Below are 20,265 nucleotides of genomic sequence, written 5' to 3' on the forward strand. Positions count from 1 at the left end.
ATGAAATATTTGAGAATATATTTGCTGAAACTAATGTTTGTCCCAAGCTTGGGGATGCTGCGTTTAATGAAGATGATATTTTTAGCCTCCCAAGTTTTGATATGCAAAGTTGTTATGATGATAGCATGCCTCTTACCTATGATGATTATATTGATGAAAGTGGGTTTGGAAGAGTGTCAACTTTAGGAAGTAATGATCCCACTATTTTGGAGGATGTTGAATCTTATTGTGATAATTATGAAAGTGGATTTGGAGAGGTCATGACTTTATTTAGTGATGAGTCCGGTATCTTGGAAGAGGTTTCAATTGATTATGACGAGAACAAAGTTGCTACTTATGATGATTATTGTGATGAAACTTATGCTATAAAAAGTAGTGATGATTATATTTATAAAACTTGTCATGATTATGATTACCCTTTTTCTGAACATTACTCTTTTAATGTGGAAACAATTTATAGTATTCAAGTCTCTTATGATACTCCCACTATTCCAAATAAGAAGAATTTTGCTTATGTGGGGAGTAGTAAATTTTCTATGCTTGTAGATCATGAAAAGAATGCTTTAGGTGTTGGTTATATTGTTGAATTCATTCATTATTCTACTGAAAATTATTGTGAGGGAGGAATATATGGTTGTAGGAATTGCAATAATATCAAGTTTCCTCTCAATTTGCTTAAAGTTTCAAAGTTATGCTTGTTTTGCCTTCCTATGCTAGTTGATTATGGTTCCCTTAAGTTGTTTTCTCACAAAATCCCTATGCGTAGGAAGTGGGTTAGACTTAAATGTGCTAGTCATATGCTTCATGATGCTCCCGTTATGTTTCAGTTCTTATCTTTTATGTGAGCATCATTGTCATCATCATGCCTAGCTAGAAAGGCATTAAAGAAAAGCACTTGTTGGGAGACAACCCAATATTTACCCTTGCAGTTTTTGTGTGTCCACATGATTATGCTACTGTAGTAATCAGGTTTTATAGCTTTTGTTTCAATAAAGTGCCAAGTAAGACCTTTAGGATAGCTTACGGTGATAGTTGTGTTGATCCTGCTGAAAATCAGAAACTTTTGCACCCAGTAAACTAGTTTTGATAATTCACAGAAATGTGATTTTGATCTGATTCTTTTTGCTATGGATTGGTACATAAATTTCTCAGGTTTGCCTAATTTGTTATGAAGTTTGGAGTTCCAGAAGTATATGTTTGATACAGATTACTACAGACTATTCTGTTTTTGACAGATTCTGTTTACTATGTGTTGTTTGCTTATTTTGATCAATCTATGAGTAGTATCGGAGGGTATGAACCATAGACAAGTTGGAATACAGTAGATATTACACCAATATGAATTTATAATGAGTTCATAACAGTACCTAAGTGGTGATTTATTTATTTTCTTATACTAACGGAGCTTACGAGTTTTCTGTTGAGTTTTGTGTTGTGAAGTTTTCAAGTTTTGGGTAAAGATTCGATGGATTATGGAATAAGGAGTGGCAAGAGCCTAAGCTTGGGGATGCCCAAGGCACCCCAAGGTAATAATCAAGGACAACCAAGATCCTAAGCTTGGGGATGCCCCGGAAGGCATCCCCTCTTTCATCTTCGTTTATCGGTAACTTTACTTGGAGCTATATTTTTATTCACCACATGATATGTGTTTCACTTGGAGCATCATTTTGTTTTCTTTTGTTTTGCCTTCTGTTTGAATAAAATGCCAAGATCTGAAATCCTTAAATGTTAGAGAGTCTTCACATAGCTACATAATTATTTAACTACTCATTGATCTTCACTTATATCTTTTTGGAGTAGTTTGTCATTTACTCGTGTGCTTCACTGATATCCTATGAGTAAATGGTTGAATGAGTTGAATATCATAAATCTGAAATTATACATGTTTCATTTGCTTACCCATGGGAGTAATGACTCCACATCTAAGAAGTAGAAGTGGTAAATTTATTGAAGGGTAGCAAACATTGTATTGGTCACTTGAACAATTCATGAAAGAATATTGAAGGAAGAGAGATTTCACATATAAATATACTATCTTAGACATCTTCTATGATTGTGAGCCCCATTAATTATTTTCAAACCTGAGCAAATTAGTTGAAGTTGGAACAAGGAAGACAACGTAATGAGTTATGCTTGGGTGTATTTGTATAGAAGTTATATTGTTATAGATCCTCCAACATGTGGTGCTTGCTATTTAGAATCCTTTGCTAGCCAAATATCTGTACTAAGCGGGAATACTGCTGTGCATCCAAATCCCTTGAACCAAGTTTCTTCCATGAGTGTCCACCATACCTACCTATATGCGGTATTTACCTGCCGTTCCAAGTAAATTTGCATGTGCCAAACTCTAAACCTTCAAATAATAATCTGTTTTGTATGCCCGAATCGCTCATGTAGCGACTAGGGGCTGTCAGTATCTTCCATGCTAGGTGGGTTATTCTCACGATGAGTGGACTCCGCTCATCATTCACGAGAAAAATGGCTGGTAACTGGGATGCCCAGTCCCATGATCAAAAGATCAAAATCAAATCAAAAATAATTGCAAACAAAACTCCCCCAGGATTGATGTTAGTTGGAGGCACCCGTTGTTTCGGGCAAGCCATGGATTGATGATTGTTGGTGGAGGGGGAGTAAAAACTTTACCATTCTGTTTGGGAACCGCCTATAATGTATGTAGTATGGAAGATATTGGGAACTCTTGGTTGTTATGTTGACAATGAAAGCATACCTCTCAAAATTATTTTCATCTCTATTTCAAAATCGAGCTCTGGCACCTCTGCAAATCCCTGCTTCCCTCTGCGAAGGGCCTATCTTTTACTTTTATGCAAGAGTCAGTAGTATTCCTTCTCATTCCTACCTACTCTTTAGTTGGCAAGCATCGTGTGTTGGGGAAAGATCTAAGCATATATGGCCATGCAAATATATTTGATCATGAATTATTATTGTTGACAATTATCTATATGATAAGTGAGTTGGGAGGCGAAACACTAAGCCCCTATCTTTCTCTGTGTTCGATGGATGCTATTTGTTCTAAGAATATGCTTTGAGTGGTAGCAATCATGGAAGACTATATGATAGTTGAGTATGTGGAGTTTGCTAAATCAAAGCTCTAACATAGACCCTTCCTGAAAATAAGATGAATTGTAATTGTTTGATGACTGAGAATGAAGTTTGCTAGTTTTCAAGAAAGTTTATGGTCTATGCTTTAACATGTGAATAGCTTGTTACTTGATCTTGAGAAGTTTTATGAGATGAACTACTGTTATGACATATAATCATGCTAGAAAAGGTGATTGAAATTATCATTGATCAGACTTGTGCACCTGCTAGCATTCACACTTCATAAATTCTTTCTTTTATCATTTACCTACTCAAGGACAAGCAGGAATTAAGCTTGGGGATGCTGATACGTCTTCAACATATCTATAATTTATGAAGCATCCATGCTATTATATTATCTATTTTGGATGTTTATGGGCTTTACTAAGCACTTTCATATTATTTTTGAGACTAACCTATTAACCGGAGGCCCAGCCATATTGTTGTTTTCTTGCCTATTTCAGTGTTCGAAGAAAAGGAATATCAAACAGAGTCCAAATGGAATGAAACCTTCGGGAAGTTATTTTTGGAACGGAAGCAATCCAGGGGACTTGGAGTGCACGTAAGGGAAGCTTCGAGGTGGCCACAAGGCAGGGAGGCGCGCCCACCTCCCCTGGGCGTGCCCCCCCCACCCTTGTGGGCCCCTCGTGGCTCCCCTGACCGACTTCTTTCGCCTATATATCTCCATATACCCTAAAAACTTCAAGGAGCACAATAGATCAGGAGTTCCGCCGCCGCAAGCCTCTATAGCCACAAAAAACCAGTCGGGACCCTATTCCGGCACCCTGCTAGAGGGGGGATCCCTCATCGGTGGCCATCTTCATCATCCCAGCGCTCTCCATGACAAGGAGGGAGTAGTTCACCCTTGGGGCTGTGGGTATGTACCAGTAGCTATGTGTTTGATCTCTCTCTCTCTCGTGTTCTTGAGGTGATACAGTCTTGATGTATCGCGAGCTTTGCTATTATAGTTGGATCTTATGATGTTTGTCCCCCTCTACTCTCTTGTAATGGATTGAGTTTTCCCTTTGAAGTTATCTTATCCGATTGAGTCTTTAAGGATTTGAGAACACTTGATGTATGTCTTGCATGTGCTTATCTGTGGTGACAATGGGATATCACGTGATCTACTTGATGTATATTTTGGTGATCAACTTGCGGGTTCAGTGACCTTGAACTTATGCATAGGGGTTGGCACACGTTTTCGTCTTGACTCTCCGGTAGAAACTTTGGGGCACTCTTTGAAGTACTTTGTGTTGGTTGAATAGATGAATCTGAGATTGTGTGATGCATATCGTATAATCATACCCACGGATACTTGAGGTGACATTGGAGTATCTAGGTGACATTAGGGTTTTGGTTGATTTGTGTCTTAAGGTGTTATTCTAGTACGAACTCTATGATAGATCGAACGGAAAGAATAGCTTCATGTTATTTTACTATGGACTCTTGAATAGATCGATCAGAAAGGATAACTTTGAGGTGGTTTCGTACCCTACCATAATCTCTTCATTTGTTCTCCGCTATTAGTGACTTGGAGTGACTCTTTGTTGCATGTTGAGGGATAGTTATATGATCCAATTATGTTATTATTGTTGAGAGAACTTGCACTAGTGAAAGTATGAACCCTAGGCCTTGTTTCCTAGCATTGCAATACCGTTTGTGCTCACTTTTATCATTAGTTACCTTGCTGTTTTTATATTTTCATATTACAAATACCTTTATCTACCATCCATATTGCACTTGTATCACCATCTCTTCGCCGAACTAGTGCACCTATACAATTTACCATTGTATAGGGTGTGTTGGGGACACAAGAGACTCTTTGTTATTTGGTTGTAGGGTTGTTTGAGAGAGACCATCTTCATCCTACGCCTCCCACGGATTGATAAACCTTAGGTCATCCACTTGAGGGAAATTGGCTACTGTCCTACAAACCTCTGCACTCGGAGGCCCAACAACGTCTACAAGGAGAAGGTTGCATAGTAGACATCAGTGTCATACCTAGTGCATCGGGTCCAATGAAATCTTTTGTGACAATACTGGAGCAATTGCGTGGGCGAAGGAATCCAGATTTCACAAGATAACCAAGCACATCAAGAGATGCTTCAATTCCATCTGTCATCAAGTGCCAGAAGGAGACATAGACATTTGCAAGATACATATGGATCTGAATGTTGCAGACCCATTGACGAAGCCTCTCTTATGAGCAAAACATGATCAGCACCAAGACTCCATGGGTGTTAGAATCATTACAATGTAATCTAGATTATTGACTCTAGTGCAAGGGGGAGACTGAAGGAAATATGCCCTATAGGCAATAATAAAGTTGTTATTTATATTTCCTTATATCATGATAAATGTCTATTATTCATGCTAGAATTGTATTAACTGGAAACTTAGTACATGTGTGAATACATAGACAAACAGAGTGTCCCTAGTGTGCCTCTACTTGAATAGCTCGTTAATCAAATATGGTTAAGTTTCCTAGCCATAGACATGTGTTTTCATTTGATGAACGGGGTCACATCATTAGAGAATGATGTGATTGACAAGACCCATCTGTTAGCTTAGAACTATGATTGTTTAGTTTATTCCTATTGCTTTCTTCATAACTTATACATGTTCCTATGACTATGAGATTATGCAACTCCCGAATACCGGAGGAACACTTAGTGTGCTATCAAACGTCACAACGTAACTGGGTGATTATAAAGATGCTCTACAGGTGTCTCCGATGGTGTTTGTTGGGTTGACATAGATCGAGATTAGGATTTGTCACTACGTGTTTCGGAGAGGTATATCTGGGCCCTCTCGGTAATGCACATCAATATAAGCCTTGCAAGCAATGTGACTAATGAGTTAGTTACGGGATGATGCATTACGGAACAAGTAAAGAGACTTGTCGGTAACGAGATTGAACTAGGTATTGAGATACCGACGATTGAATCTCCGGCAAGTAACATACCGATGACAAAGAAACAACGTATGTTGTTATGCGGTTTGACCGATAAATATCTTTGTAGAATATGTAGGAACCAATATGAGCATCCAGGTTCCGCTATTGGTTATTGACCGGAAGTGAGTATCGGTCATGTCTACACAGTTCTCGAACCCATAGGGTCCGCACGCTTAAACGTTCGATGATGGTCGGTATTATGACTTTATGTGTTTTGATGTACCGAAGGTAGTTCGGAGTCCCGGATGTGATCACGGAAATGACGAGGAGTCTTGAAATGGTCGAGACATAAAGATCGATATATTGGAAGGCTATGTTTGGACACTAGAATGGTTCCGAATGAGTTCGGGCATTTTCCGGAATATCGGGAGGTTACTGGAACCCCCCGGGGAGTCAATGGGCCTTATTGGGCCTTAGTGGAAGAGAGGAGGAGGCATCCAAGGTGGGGGCACCCCCCAAGCCCAATCCGAATTGGGAGGGGGGTCGGCCCCCCTTTCCTTCTCTCCCTCTCCCTCTCCCTTCTTCTCCTACTCCAAATAGGGAAGGGGGAAACCAACTCCTACTGGGAGTAGGACTCCCCCCCTTGGGCGCGCCATAGAGAGGGCCGGACCTCCCCTCCTCCACTCCTTTATATACGGGGGAGGGGGCACCCCATAGACACACAAGATGATTGTTTAGCCGTGTGCAGTGCCCCCTCCACCATATTCTACCTCGGTCATATCATCGTAGTGCTTAGGCGAAGCCCTGCGCCGGTAACTTCATTATCACCGTCGCCATGCTGACAAAACTCTCCCTCGATCTCAGCTAGATCTAGAGTTCGTGGGACATCACCGATCTGAACGTGTGCAGATCGCGGAGGTGTCGTATGTTCGGTGCTAGGATCGGTCAGATCGTGAAGACGTACGACTACGTCAAGCGCGTTGTCATAACGCTTTCGCTTTCGGTCTACGAGGGTACGTAGACATCACTCTCCCCTCTTGTTGCTATGCATCACCTAGATAGATCTTGCGTGGTCGTAGGAAATTTTTTGAAATTACTTCATTCCCCAACATAATATACCCAAACCACCATGAGTTTTACGAAGGCAAACTTTCTACCAAGCAACCATGGCAATACCTCTCTCCGTGGTACCATATTTTCTCCAAAGCTAGTAGTTTAGATAGATGTTAAGTTGTTTAACCATAGTCTTAGGGATGATCAAAAAGCACATGAATAAGATAGCCATGCCATAGAATACAGACTTGACTAGTGTGAGTTTATCAGCGGATGATAGTAGGGTGGAACAACCTTATGATACGTATCCAATGTATCTATAAATTATGAAGTATTCATGCCATGTTTACAACAATTTTATATAGGTTTGGTATGATTTGAATGGAACTAACTCAGACTGACGATGTTTTCAGCAGAACTACCGTGGTGTTGTTTTTTGTGCAGAAATAGAAGTTCTCAGAATTGGACGAAACTTTTCTGGAGCAAAGAACCACTGGAGGGGGGCATGTTGTCCACTAGGCACCGGGGTGCGCCACCCCCCTCTAGCGCGCCCTGGTGGGTAGTGGGCCCCTCGAGGCCCATCTCAGTGTTAGACTGACGCCAAAAAATGTTATAAATACAAAGACCCCCACAAATAATCCTAGATCGGAATTTCCGTTGCCGCAAGCCTCTGTGGCCACGAAAAACCAATCTAGACCCTGTTCCCGCACCCTGCCGAAGGGGGAAATCATCACCAGGGGGCATCTTAATCATCCCGACGGCCACCATGACGAGGAGGGAGTAGTCCACCCTCGGGGCTGAGGGTTTGTAGTAGTTATGTGTTTGATCTCTCTCTCTCTCTCTCTCTCTCTCTCTCTCTCTCGTGTTCTTGATTTGGCACAATCTTGATGTATCGCGAGCTTTGTTAATATAGTTGGATCATATGGTGTTTCCCCTCTCTATCTTGTTGTGATGAATTGAGTTTTACCTTTGAGATTTCATTATTATTGGATTGAATATTTTGATGGATTTGAGAGCACTTGATGTATGTCTTGGCACTCAACTCATGGATTCCCGAAGCGACATTGGGGTAATCTATGCATAGGGGTTGATGCATGTTCTCGTCTTTGTTTCTTCGGTAGAAATCTTGGGGCACTCTTTGAAGTTCTTTGTGTTAGATTGAGTATTATGAATCTGAAGTTGTTTGGTGCATATCGTATAATCAACTCACAGATACTCGTGGTGACATTGAAGTATCTATGTGACATTAGAGTTGGTTGATGTGTATCGTATGGTGTTATTTTAGTATGAACTCTTGGGTTGTTTGTGATACTTATAGGAATAGCTCGATAGATTGATCGGAAAGCATAACTTTAAGGTGGTTTCCTACCCTACAAACAATTCTGTCCTATGTTGTCCGCTAGATAAGAACTTTGGAGTGATTCTTCATCGCACGTTGAGGGATGGTTATATGATCCAATTATATTAGAATTGTTGAGAGATTGCACTAGTGAAAGTATGAACCCTAGGCCTCATTTTCAAGCATTGCAATACCGTTTGTACTCACTTTTGTTACTTGCTACCTTCCTGTTTTTTATTGTTCCTATTACAAAAATCAATATCTACTATCATTACTGCACTTGTATCACCATCTCTTTGCCGAACCAGTGCACCTATACAATTTATCATTGTATTTGGTGTGGTGGGGACACAAGACTCTTTGTTATTTGGTTGCAGGGTTGTTTGAGAGAGGCCATCTTCATCCTATGCCTCCCACGGATTGATAAATCTTAGGTCATCCACTTGAGGGAAATTTGCTGTTGTCCTACAAAAATCTGCGCTTGGAGGCCCAACATCAGTCTAGAAGAACAAGTTGTGTGGTACACATCACCTAATAGCCCGTTTTCAATCCTTTTGAGCAGAGTACAAAATCTTCTAGTCTTGGTTTGGTGAGACATAAAGGAAGACCAAGATAATTGTGGGGAAGGAGATCACTTTGCAGCCTAGCATTGAGGAGAGGTGGGTCACTTTGTCTGTAGCAGTATTAATTGGTATTAAAATAGATTTGGAATAATTCACTTTAAGATCAGTATAGGCTGCAAAATGTAGGAGAAGAGTCTTAATGTGGCTCAGTTGAGTGGCATCAGCATTTGTTACTAGAATCGTATCATCAGCATACTGGATTATGGGATATTCAGGGCGTGAGGTGTGGATCCGAGGAGAGTTCGAAGGTCATTGAGCATAGATTCATTAAGCATAGTCTGTAGGAGACCAACATCAATAATAAAGATCAAAGGTGAAAGTGGATCTGTAACATCCCAAATTTTCAATTTGGAATGTTATACATTAGATCATCATTGCATCTCATATTTTTATTACATTTTGGCTCGATCCTAGAAATTCTATGCAACTCAAGGACCCACGGAGAGAGTTGGGGATTTCGTTATTTTCATATTTGATTTTTCTCAAATTTTGAAAATAGGATCATTTGATTTTAATTATTTTAATTTCAATTATTTCTATTATAAAAATATGAGAGAGGGAATAAAATGACTTTCCCTAAATAAAGAAATATTGAGGATTTAATAATAATATCAAATAAGATTTTATTTCGGAGTTTTATCGCTATTTTATTAGAATTAGGAAAAATGAGCGTTTTTCAAAATTGCTTTTAGGCCCCAAATAAATGTCCATCTTGTCCGGCTTGATTTTAGAAGTCGGGTAAAATTTATTTCGGGATTTTTGGAATCCGTTTAGTATTTCTTTTATTTGTTTTTCTGCCCATAATTGTTTTTTTAAGATACCGACCTACCGGGTCGTGTCCGCCCCGGACTCCTGGCCCGGCTGGCCTTATAAGCCGGGAGGCCGACCCCGCCAGCCCAGCCACCCGCCCCCGTGAAACCCTAGCGCCGCTGCCGCTTGAGCCACCCCGCCGCCGCCGGTCCCGCGCCGCCGGCGCCGCGTCGCCGTCCTGAGCTGCCGCCGCCGTCGCCCCGCCTCCCCGCAGCGCCGCCGCCGCCCCGGAGCCACCGGATCCCCTCGCCGCCAACGGCACCCGCCCGCCGGAGCTCGCTGCCGACCTCGCCGAACTTCGACCCGAGGTAGCCGCCGGTTTTTTTATAAAAACCGTTCGGTTTTTTCGAAACCCTAGATCCGTTTTTTTATTAAATTCGGTTCGGTTTTTTTTGGTTTAGTCTATTTAGCGGACGTTCATCCGTATGTTCATTTTAACAAACGGTTTTCGTCATTTAGCCGCAAACAGCGAACGTTCGTTCGTTAGCCTGTTCGTCCGTTTTTCTTTTTCTCGGATTTTCCGCGATTATTTCTGATCGCGATTTCTGATCCGATTTTTGTTCTAGTATAACTTCTCGCTCGTTTATCGGAACCAGGCGATTCAAGCGCCTAGAGTTTCGTCTCGAAACCCTCTTTCCGTTTAACCAACTCAAACAAGTTTTTGCTACTGTAAAATTTGACTTAGGTCCAGATTAGTAAATGAAGCTTGTTTCTTTTGCCGTTTGAGTTTCGTTGTTTCGTTTGATTTGATTCTTTTTGCAAACCGGAGTTCTTAAGTTGAACTTTCTGGTTAGATCTCTTATTTGAGTTTTACCTTTGCATTAGATGAGTGCTTATTGTATGCTTGTTTTTTTGCGATAGAGTACCCGGAGTGTGCCGCTTGCTACTTCGAATCTCTAGGTTTCACGGATCATCAGCAAGGCAAGTAACACTTTGATCATACCTCTTTACTACCCAGCTTTATTGCATTAGGTCAATCCTCAAACAATTGCATGGTTAGGATGTGATTAATATGTGGGTTTTGGGAAGTAGATGAGGTAGTACCTATCACCTGTTTTATTATCAAACATTTGGGAGTTACTTCTACGTTTGCTTATATTTCCATGCTATGCTAGTAGACGTGGATTGGGTGAGTGTATCCATTATAGATGTGAGATTGTTAATTAATGGTTTATTTAAGGTGGCAACTTAAATTCACATCTGGATGGATTGAGGCACCTGGGGAACCCAGTGTTGTCTGTATTTTTGGAAATCCCAGGGTGCCGTGTGATTCTCCTATGGACCGCCACCCAGACTCAAAGGGATCATGAGATTATTCATGCTAGAAACTTCTGTGTGTAGCCGCAAGCTACTATGGGCTATAGCATAGTTGTTTAAGTTGCGTGAGCTCTTGAAGAGGTAGACTAGCAGATGTAGGGGATGTAGGTTGGTATTGTCTACCCGGAGTAGAGAGTTAATGCTTCTGAAAGACTGTGTCTCGGTCATCCGTTTCTCAAACACCATGCAGTGCGAGAAACCAAGCGGAGGAGATCGAGTCTTGCAGGGAAAAGTGTGCAAACCTCTGCAGAGTGTATAAACTAATCATGGTTAGCCGTGTCCACGGTTATGGACATTTTGAGTATCTAGTACTTGGATTATCATGTGAATCTCATCATGTTACTTAATTTAATTCTGTTGGGTTAATGATGATGCTTAATTGGGATTGAGTTGGAGGAACCTTCTCAATGTTTAACAACCACCATGATAGTTAAATAAAATTTATTCCTTTGTTGTAGGGGGAAATTGGCTTTATGCAAAACTGTAACCATAGAGCTTTCCACCAGCCATATATGCATGTAGTGATAGCATTATTCTGTTCGTTACTCTCTATGTGTTACATTGCGAGCATATTCCATGTGCTGACCCGTTTTCGGGCTGCAACGTTCATGTTGCAGACTTTTCAGACGACGAGTAAGGTGCCTTAGGTCGTGATCTTATACTCAATGATGCCGTTGGAGTTGATGGACTCGCTTATCTTCCAAGCCTTCCGTTGTTATCGTTATTAGATGGCCTTAAGCCATATTTACTGTAATAAGTTCTCTTTTGAGACATTCGATGTAATAAGTGTGTGATTGCTACTCTGTTATAAATCCTTCAAGTACTGTGTGTGTCAGCATTACCGTTCCAAGGATGACACTGATGCACAGAGATCAGATTGTTTGAGGTCTAGTCGCTACAGGATCCCCCTGCCTGACTCCTTTTTTGCAAACAAAATGCTTGCCAGGAACACCATTAAGAAGAACAGATGAGTGATCAGTACTATAGATCATCTTAATCCAATGAATCCATTTATCTCCAAAACCCTTTGCCTTTAATATTTCAAAGAGGGTTTCATGATTCAACATGTGAAATGCCTTTTCAAAATCCAGTTTGAGCAAAACAATTTACTTCTTAGACAAATAGCATTGATGAACATATTTATAAGACTAAGCTAAACAATCCGGAATGCACATGATGTTGAGAAATCCATATTGGTTTTTATGAACCAATTTGAGAACGAATTTTTGAAGTCTATTGTCCAGAAGCTTATTGATGATCTTGAGTGTGCAATTAAGGAGTAGATTGGTCTGAACTCATTATGTGTAGTAGCACCATCAACTTTTAGAATCAATGTGACAAATGAGTAGTTAATGTCTGAATGTTAGCAGTACCATGATAAAAATCCTTAATCAACTTATAGAAGTCAGGAGCCATGATATCCCAATAATTCTTTAAAAAGGCAACATTAAATCCATTTGGACCAAGAGATTTATCTACAGGCATGTGTTTGATGACATAGTGAATTTCATCTTTGGTAAATGGTGCTTCCAAGTCAGATAAATCTTCACGTGTCAGAAGTTGGTGTAACTACGGAGGATTCTGAGACACATAGGCCTTACCCATTTTGCACTTGGATGCTCTGTATAAAATATCATATTTAGATGGATGATCACAATGTCCACAACCATGTTCATCTTTCAGCATGGCAGTGCTATTGTTTCTGAACTTGATGGTAGCTCTGGCCTGAAAGTACTTAGTGTTTGCCTCTCCCATTTTGATCTTCCTAATGGTGGCCCTTTGCTTATAACATAGTCTTTGATATTCCAGAATTTGTTAAAGATGGGGTTTGAGAATAGATCTGCCACTGGCCTCTTCAACAGTTAAGTATCTGAACTCCTCAATAAGACCATAACACAGTATCAAAATTTTGGTATTACCAATAATTTTCTTTAGGTGTGATAAATCCCTTGACCAGTTATTGTGGCCCTTCCTTAACCATTTGAATTTAGCAGCTATAATCTTAGCACTGTTATTCTCTTGTACCTCTTGGTCCCAAATGCCCTAAACTATCACTAGTACGTGTTGGTGCTATACAAATGGTTTTTAACCCCTTTCCGCGATGGCATTTGGAACCGTCGCCTAGTGAGTCACGGTGATAGGGGGGTCCTTCCCACACGACCCAGAAACCGTCGTGGATATGCCCTCCTGGCACACATGCTCGGCAAAATGAGTTCGTGTGCGACCAGCGGGCGCACAAATATGGAAATACATACAGTAGAGCTAAAAAATACAATTATACACACGAAATTGTTTCCCGTCGCAAGTACATCACACACAGTCAGTCCCCGCTAAACGTTTCCATTCGTATGTACATCTCACACAGTCGCTCCAAGGAAAACATTTCCGTTCACAGGTACATCACACACAATTTTTCCCGTTAAATCGTTTGTGATAGCGTTGCCATTGCACACGATATTAAAAAAATTATCGTTTGCATTATTGAATGCATCACACACGGTCCGTAGAAGAAACTATGTGGCAAAGATTGTCCATCACACACAGTTTTTATGTGGTAAACGTTTGTGCAAGGTGGCCTAACGCAAACAGTTTTCAAGAGAAAGTCTTATGTGATCGTTCATTGATCCAACACGGTTTATTCCTAGAAACTGTGTTCGTTGCCTGAGGTCATCGCCCATGGTATTTTTTCAATAATCGTTTGCAATAGCAAAACCCAACTAGCAGGCTAATTACCCTATTATTAATAATCCATTTGTTAATCTAATTGACATTCATATTAAGCACATAATATATTTCATTTCCATATTAAGGAAGAAGAATTTCATAATTGAAATACATCAGAGTACAACATGATATAGCTTTAGCACTCAGCTACCCCATTACACAACTGCACCAGCACCAAGTTTCACATGCAACATGTAGAACATTTCAAAATTAGCATCATAGACGGTATATAGACAGATGCATCTCATCTGGAAAACTGCTAAAGTGGAAGGCGGATATTGAGCCTTCATTCATGTTGAAGGTCTTTGCAACTTTAGGCCAGTGTCTGTGGATGATTGACCGTCTGTCCTTCGTCCTCTTCAGGAACACTTCAATATTGAACCGTGGGTGTTGTATGAAAACCTTCCTTGCCTCCTGACCAAACAGGTGGTTTGAGAGGTAATCATCAGTGAACTGCTTTGGAAAGGCCTGAAAACAAGGATGTGCATAAATATCTTCTCTATATTGGAAATGGGGCAAAGGAATAAAAAGGCAAGGTATAATAGTTAGTACCATCTTGTAGTGAACTGATTCTTCTTCATTATGCAGACAAAGATCTTATTGTTTTTTGTCGCTAATTTCTTTATCCTAACAATCTTTCTGAGTTTCTTGATTTGATTGATATTCATGGACAACTCATTTCCCCTATGCAAAAAGGGTCGAACAGTGGGTCAAAACCACTGACAACAGGACCTACATGTGAAAAACCAAATTGTTAAAAACCTAAATATTAAATTGGTTCATGCAATTGCACAGTAATGTGCTATTAGACAACAGACCATGCACATGTCAACCTCGATTGTAAACCTCAGTGCTTCCCATTGTTTCCCTGCAACACATATAAGGTAGTTAGTCATCAGGTTAAGTAAGGGTTCGCATGCTATCAGTAAAATATGTTGATGAAAAATAAGCACATTGCAGATTCAACAGATTAATTCAAGCCACATGGAAAACCCATTTATCCAAACCAAGCACGATTAAGAACTAGGAAATGTAGCACTTGTATATGTTTCTCATCTACTAAGTTCAGCCAAATTCGATTTATTCCTCACATGCACAACAATACAAAATTCTACCCACGACAATTGGACATCACATTGCAGAATTGAACCAAGCAGTTAACTAAACACCACAACAAATGAACCAAACATTAACTAAGCACCACATTGCACAATATAACATACTCCTAATAGAAGATCACACAATTAACCAAACCAAGCATGCTTAACAACTTGGAAATATAGCAATTGTATTTGTTTCTCATGTATTTAGTACATCCAAATTCAATTCATTCCTCACATGGTATATAATAACAGAATGTGCCCACAACTATTGAACATCACATTGCAGTATTGAACCAAACAGTTAACTAAACACCACAACACAAATGAACCAAATGTTAACTGAGCACCACATTGCACAATGTATAACCAAACCAAGCATGCTTGACAACTTGGAAATATAGCAATTGTATTCGTTTCTCATGTATTTTGTAAAGATAAATTCGATTTATTTCTCACATGGAAGACAATACAAAATTGCAGCCTGAAGAATTGAACATCACATTTGCAGAATTGAACCAAACAGTTAACTGAAGACGATAACTAATTAACAAAACAGTTAATAAGTGAGCACCACACTACACGACATATAGAACATATACACTAGAGCAACAGATTGCATGGTAAAATTAGATAGAATAATTCACTAGAATTTGTGAAGGAAAGGCAGGAGCAGCACACGCAACGGGTAAACCGAGCATGCTTAACCCGCGTAGCTAGCAAATGGCAAGGTGCTCCTCTAAGATCTGGGGGTCGGCACGAATGGCAGCCATCGCGACATCATCCACGCGTGTGGTCGCGATTTGCTTCTCCGCTGCCAAATGCTCCTTGAGATCCTGGCTATACTGCGTGCACCATGCCTTAGGGTGGCGCTTATTTGGTGGAGGGGTCGGTGATTTTGGTGGAAGGTGTCGCGCTCGCGCCGGCGGTCGAGGCATGTGGGATGTGCAAGTAGGAGGAGGATGGGGGTCGGGTGTGGATTACCTACCTGGATAGACGAGGCCGAGCAGCGTGAAGGAGGGTCGCCGGCGAGGAGGCGGCGCTGCAAGCAAGGAGTGAAGGTTTCAACTTAGAAAGGAAGGCTGAAACTGGGAAATGCGGCTTTTGGTAAGGGGGAGGGGGCGGGGAGGTAGATATTTCCGCGAAAGCCGAAAATTTGGAATCGCTCTAGCAAAAAAACTGGCGTGCAAAGTGTCATCAGACACGGTCCCTTATTCAGAACTGTGTACGATATGTGAACATCACAAACAATACAGATAGCTTAACCCGTGTGTGATGAGTTTGAACGTCAAAAATTTTGGTTCGAATTTCCATGGTTACAGTGGTCATCCATGTCATTGCATAATTTGGGTACACAAAGGAGACTACAGCACACCCACACTTCTTAATCGAGCAAGTTCGGCAATTAAACAAAGCTAGATGACCTAAACATTACTCTAACAAATTAAAGATCGGCGCTCTTAATTAAACAAAACAAAAAGTACTACTACGGCTGGTGCTCGTCGATCTCCGCTGCCGCCTTCATGTCCAGCTCGCGCCCGACTGTCTCCTGGGGAAGGGGCTCCATGGCATCCATCGCACCATACTCGGCAAGCATCTCGCCATCCGCGTCCGCCATCTCTTTAGAAAAGGCCGCCACGAGCTGGGCGTGGGCGGCCGCTATCTGGGCTTGGACGGGCTCCATCGTCGCAAGGTATGCGGCGGAGGAACGGATGGCTGCTCAAACACTCTCGGCAATTGCCAGCTCTTCGGCATGGGTTGCCCACCTTTGTTGGAGAAGCTTTGTTCGATTTGTGCGGTAACTGCCACAAGCTGGGCGTGGACAGCCTCGACATGGTCATGGGCGGCCTCCATCAGGGCTAAGGCTACCGCTGCGAAACGGACAGCTGCTGTGCCGCTCTTGTCAGTTGATATCCCCGAGGCAGATGTTGCTTCCGCCACTTGAGAAGAAACATCGGCCGTTTGGGCTGCCTTGGCTGCCCGGTCGCAGATTGTAGCCGCGCTCATGCACCTTGTTAGCACGCGGATGGCGGCTGCAGCCGCGCTCTCGCCGGAGTGGGCCACCGAAGTTGCCCTCACGATGCGGGTCCACGTGCCCATCTTTCACCGGCGACGATTGAACAGTGAAATGATATTTGGGGAGCGAGTTAGTGTGCTTGAGACGCCGGCTGTGGACTGTAGCTGGCACACCTTCTCGCATAAGCCATAGGCGTACTATACACCAACGGTGCTCTAGGATATTTTGTGATGCATCTCACACGATTGTTGATAATAAATTGTGTGCGATCTACTTGATTTTTCATCTTGATTTGAATTATATAATGGGGTCACAGCAGAAATGGATGGTGTTTGAATTGCTAGACCTTTTATCTGTAGTGAACATGCAACTATATGTGTGTCGTAAAATAATTGGAATTATTCAGGGTTCGTTTGAACATTTTATACATTAAATTTGTTTTCTAGCCATTTTAGGTGCACAATTCAAAATTAAACTACATGCACATGCTTCGGTGCACCAACATGGGTTGTAAAATCATATATGTGTCCATGGGTTTATGCTTATGTCCATGCAAGAAATGGGGATGAAATTCGAACACCACGACACCGGGTAATTCTAGTAAATCCAAAATTCATCCGAAATTCATGAAACTTGGCATGCTATCATGGAGCAGCATCAACATGTCGTGGTAAATTCTTTGTCCCATTTGGGGCAGGTTTGGGTATAAGCTTCTCATAAACCACAACTTCTCACAACAAGGGTGATGGTTTCACCTTTCTGGACGAAACGATATCCGTTGCCTCTTCTCGATTTCAATTTTTTCCTAGCGTCAACATAGAACAACAGGAGTGTTGTGTCAATTTTTGGGATTTTTCGGGGTTCGTTTGGACATTTTTATGCACTAATTGAGTTTTCAATGCATTTATGTGCATAACTCAAAGTTGAACTACATGCACATGGTCTAATGCATATAAAATGGTTGAAAATTCAAATCTATGTCCTTGGTTCCATGCGTAGGTCCCATGCAATAAATGGGAATGAATGTCAAGCACCATGCCACCGTCACTCGGCCGCAAACATTGAGATACCTGGTTTTTAAATTCTAGTAAATCAAAAGCTCGTCGGAAATTCATGAAACTTGGCATGCTATCATGGAGCGGCATCAACATGTCGTGGTAATTTTGTTGTCCCATTTGGGGCAGGTTTGGGTATATGCTTCTCACAAACCAGAGCTTATCACAACAAGCCTGATGGTTTTGGTACAGAATGTTTCACCTTTATGTACGAAACAATATCCATTGCCTCTTCTCGATTTCAATTTTTTCCTAGTGTTAACATAAAACAACAGGAGTGTTGTGTTATTTTTTGGGATTTTTTGGGGTTCGTTTGGACATTTTTATGCATTAATTGAGTTCTCAATGCATTTATGTGCATAATTCAAATTTGAACTACATGCACATGCTCTAATGCATATAAATTGGTTGAAAATTCAAATATGTGTTCTTGGTTGCATGCTTAGGTCTCATGCAAGAAATGGGAATGAATGTCAAGCACCCTGCCACCGTCACTCGACCGCAAACATTGAGATACCTGGTTTTTAAATTCTAGTAAATCCAAAACTCGTCTAAAATTCATGAAACTTGGCATGCTATCATGGAGCGGCATCAACATGCCGTGGCAAAAAAATTTGTCCCATTTGGGGCAGGTTTGGGTATATGCTTCTCACAACAAGCATGATGGTTTCGGTAGGGAACGTCCCACCTTTGTGGACGAAACGATATCCATTGCCTCTTATTGCTTTCAAAAAATTTCTCGTGTCAACATAGAATAATAGGAGTGTTGTGTCAATTTTTGTGATTTTTCGGGGTTCGTTTGGACATTTTTATGCATTAACTGAGTTCTCAATGCATTTATATGCATAATTCAAATTTGAACTACATGCACATGCTCTAGTGCATATAAATTGGTTGAAAAATCAAATATGTGTCCTTGGGTGCATGCTTAGGTCCCATGCAAGAAATGGGAATGAATTTCAAACCACTGGGTACAGTTGATTGCGGGCAAAACATTGAGATGCTTTATTTTTAAATTCTAGTAAATCCAAAACTCATATGAAATTCATGAAACTTGGCATGCTATCATGGAGCGGCATCAACATGTCGTGGTAAATTTTTTTTCCCATTTGGGGTAGTTTGGGTATATGCTTCTCACAAACCAGAGCTTCTCACAACAAGCATGATGATTTTGGTAGGGAACGTCCCACCTTTGGGGACAAAACGATATCCATTGCTTCTTATTTCTTTCAAAAAAAATCATGTCAACATAGAACAATAGGAGTGTTGTGTCAATTTTTGTGATTTGCCGGGGTTCGTTTGGACATTTTTATGCATTAGCTGAGTTTTCAATGCATTTGTTTGCATAATTCAAATTTGAACTACATGCACATGCTCCAGTGCATATAAATTGGTAAAAAAATCAAATATGTCTCCTTGGGTGCATGATTAGGTCCCATGCAAGAAATGGGAATGAATTTCAAACACCAGGGCATTGTTGATTGCCGGCAAAACATTGAGATACTTTATTTTTAAATTCTAGTAAATCCAAAACTCGTCTGAAATTCATGAAACTTGGCATGCTATCATGGAGCGGCATCAACATGCCGTGGTAAATTTTTTGTCCCATTTGGGGCAGGTTTGGGTATATGCTTCTATCAAGACCCCGACTCAATGCCACATCGATCTAGCATGTAACACCTCATATCACTTTGCGGCCTCACGCACGGTATTCCCACGGGTGTCGCCTTACCTTTGCCCGGGACCGTTTGCGCCTTTTGGCACACGTATATGATAGTGTCGCTAGCATCCATATGATAAGGAGCCCGGGCTGACATGGCTAGTCGTAAACCCAAAGTGGCACAAACTTACAGGGATAGGCATCCATGACCCAGCATCGAACGTGTCGGTCATCAGCGAGTGAATCCAGGCTGTAGCACTGGGCTAGCAGGACTCCAGTGAACCGGGCTGTAGCGGGCTAACAGGACTCCGGTATTCATCGCGTGACATTTCCCCGAAGGGACAGACACAGGAACAAAGAAGGACACATGCCGGCCAGCCTAAGTGTTCCGTAGCAGTAGCAAGCTACCATAGCTCAGTGGAAGCACTAGGAGACATTTCCCGGTAAGAGAGGCTACTAAGGATAAACAACTAGATAGTCAGATCCCACACATACCAAGCATTTCAATAACATACACACAATATGCTCGATATGTGCAAATACAACATGGCATCACAACATGACTCTACGAC

Source organism: Triticum aestivum, chromosome 5B (genome assembly GCF_018294505.1).
Source record: "Triticum aestivum cultivar Chinese Spring chromosome 5B, IWGSC CS RefSeq v2.1, whole genome shotgun sequence".
NCBI lineage: Eukaryota > Viridiplantae > Streptophyta > Magnoliopsida > Poales > Poaceae > Triticum > Triticum aestivum.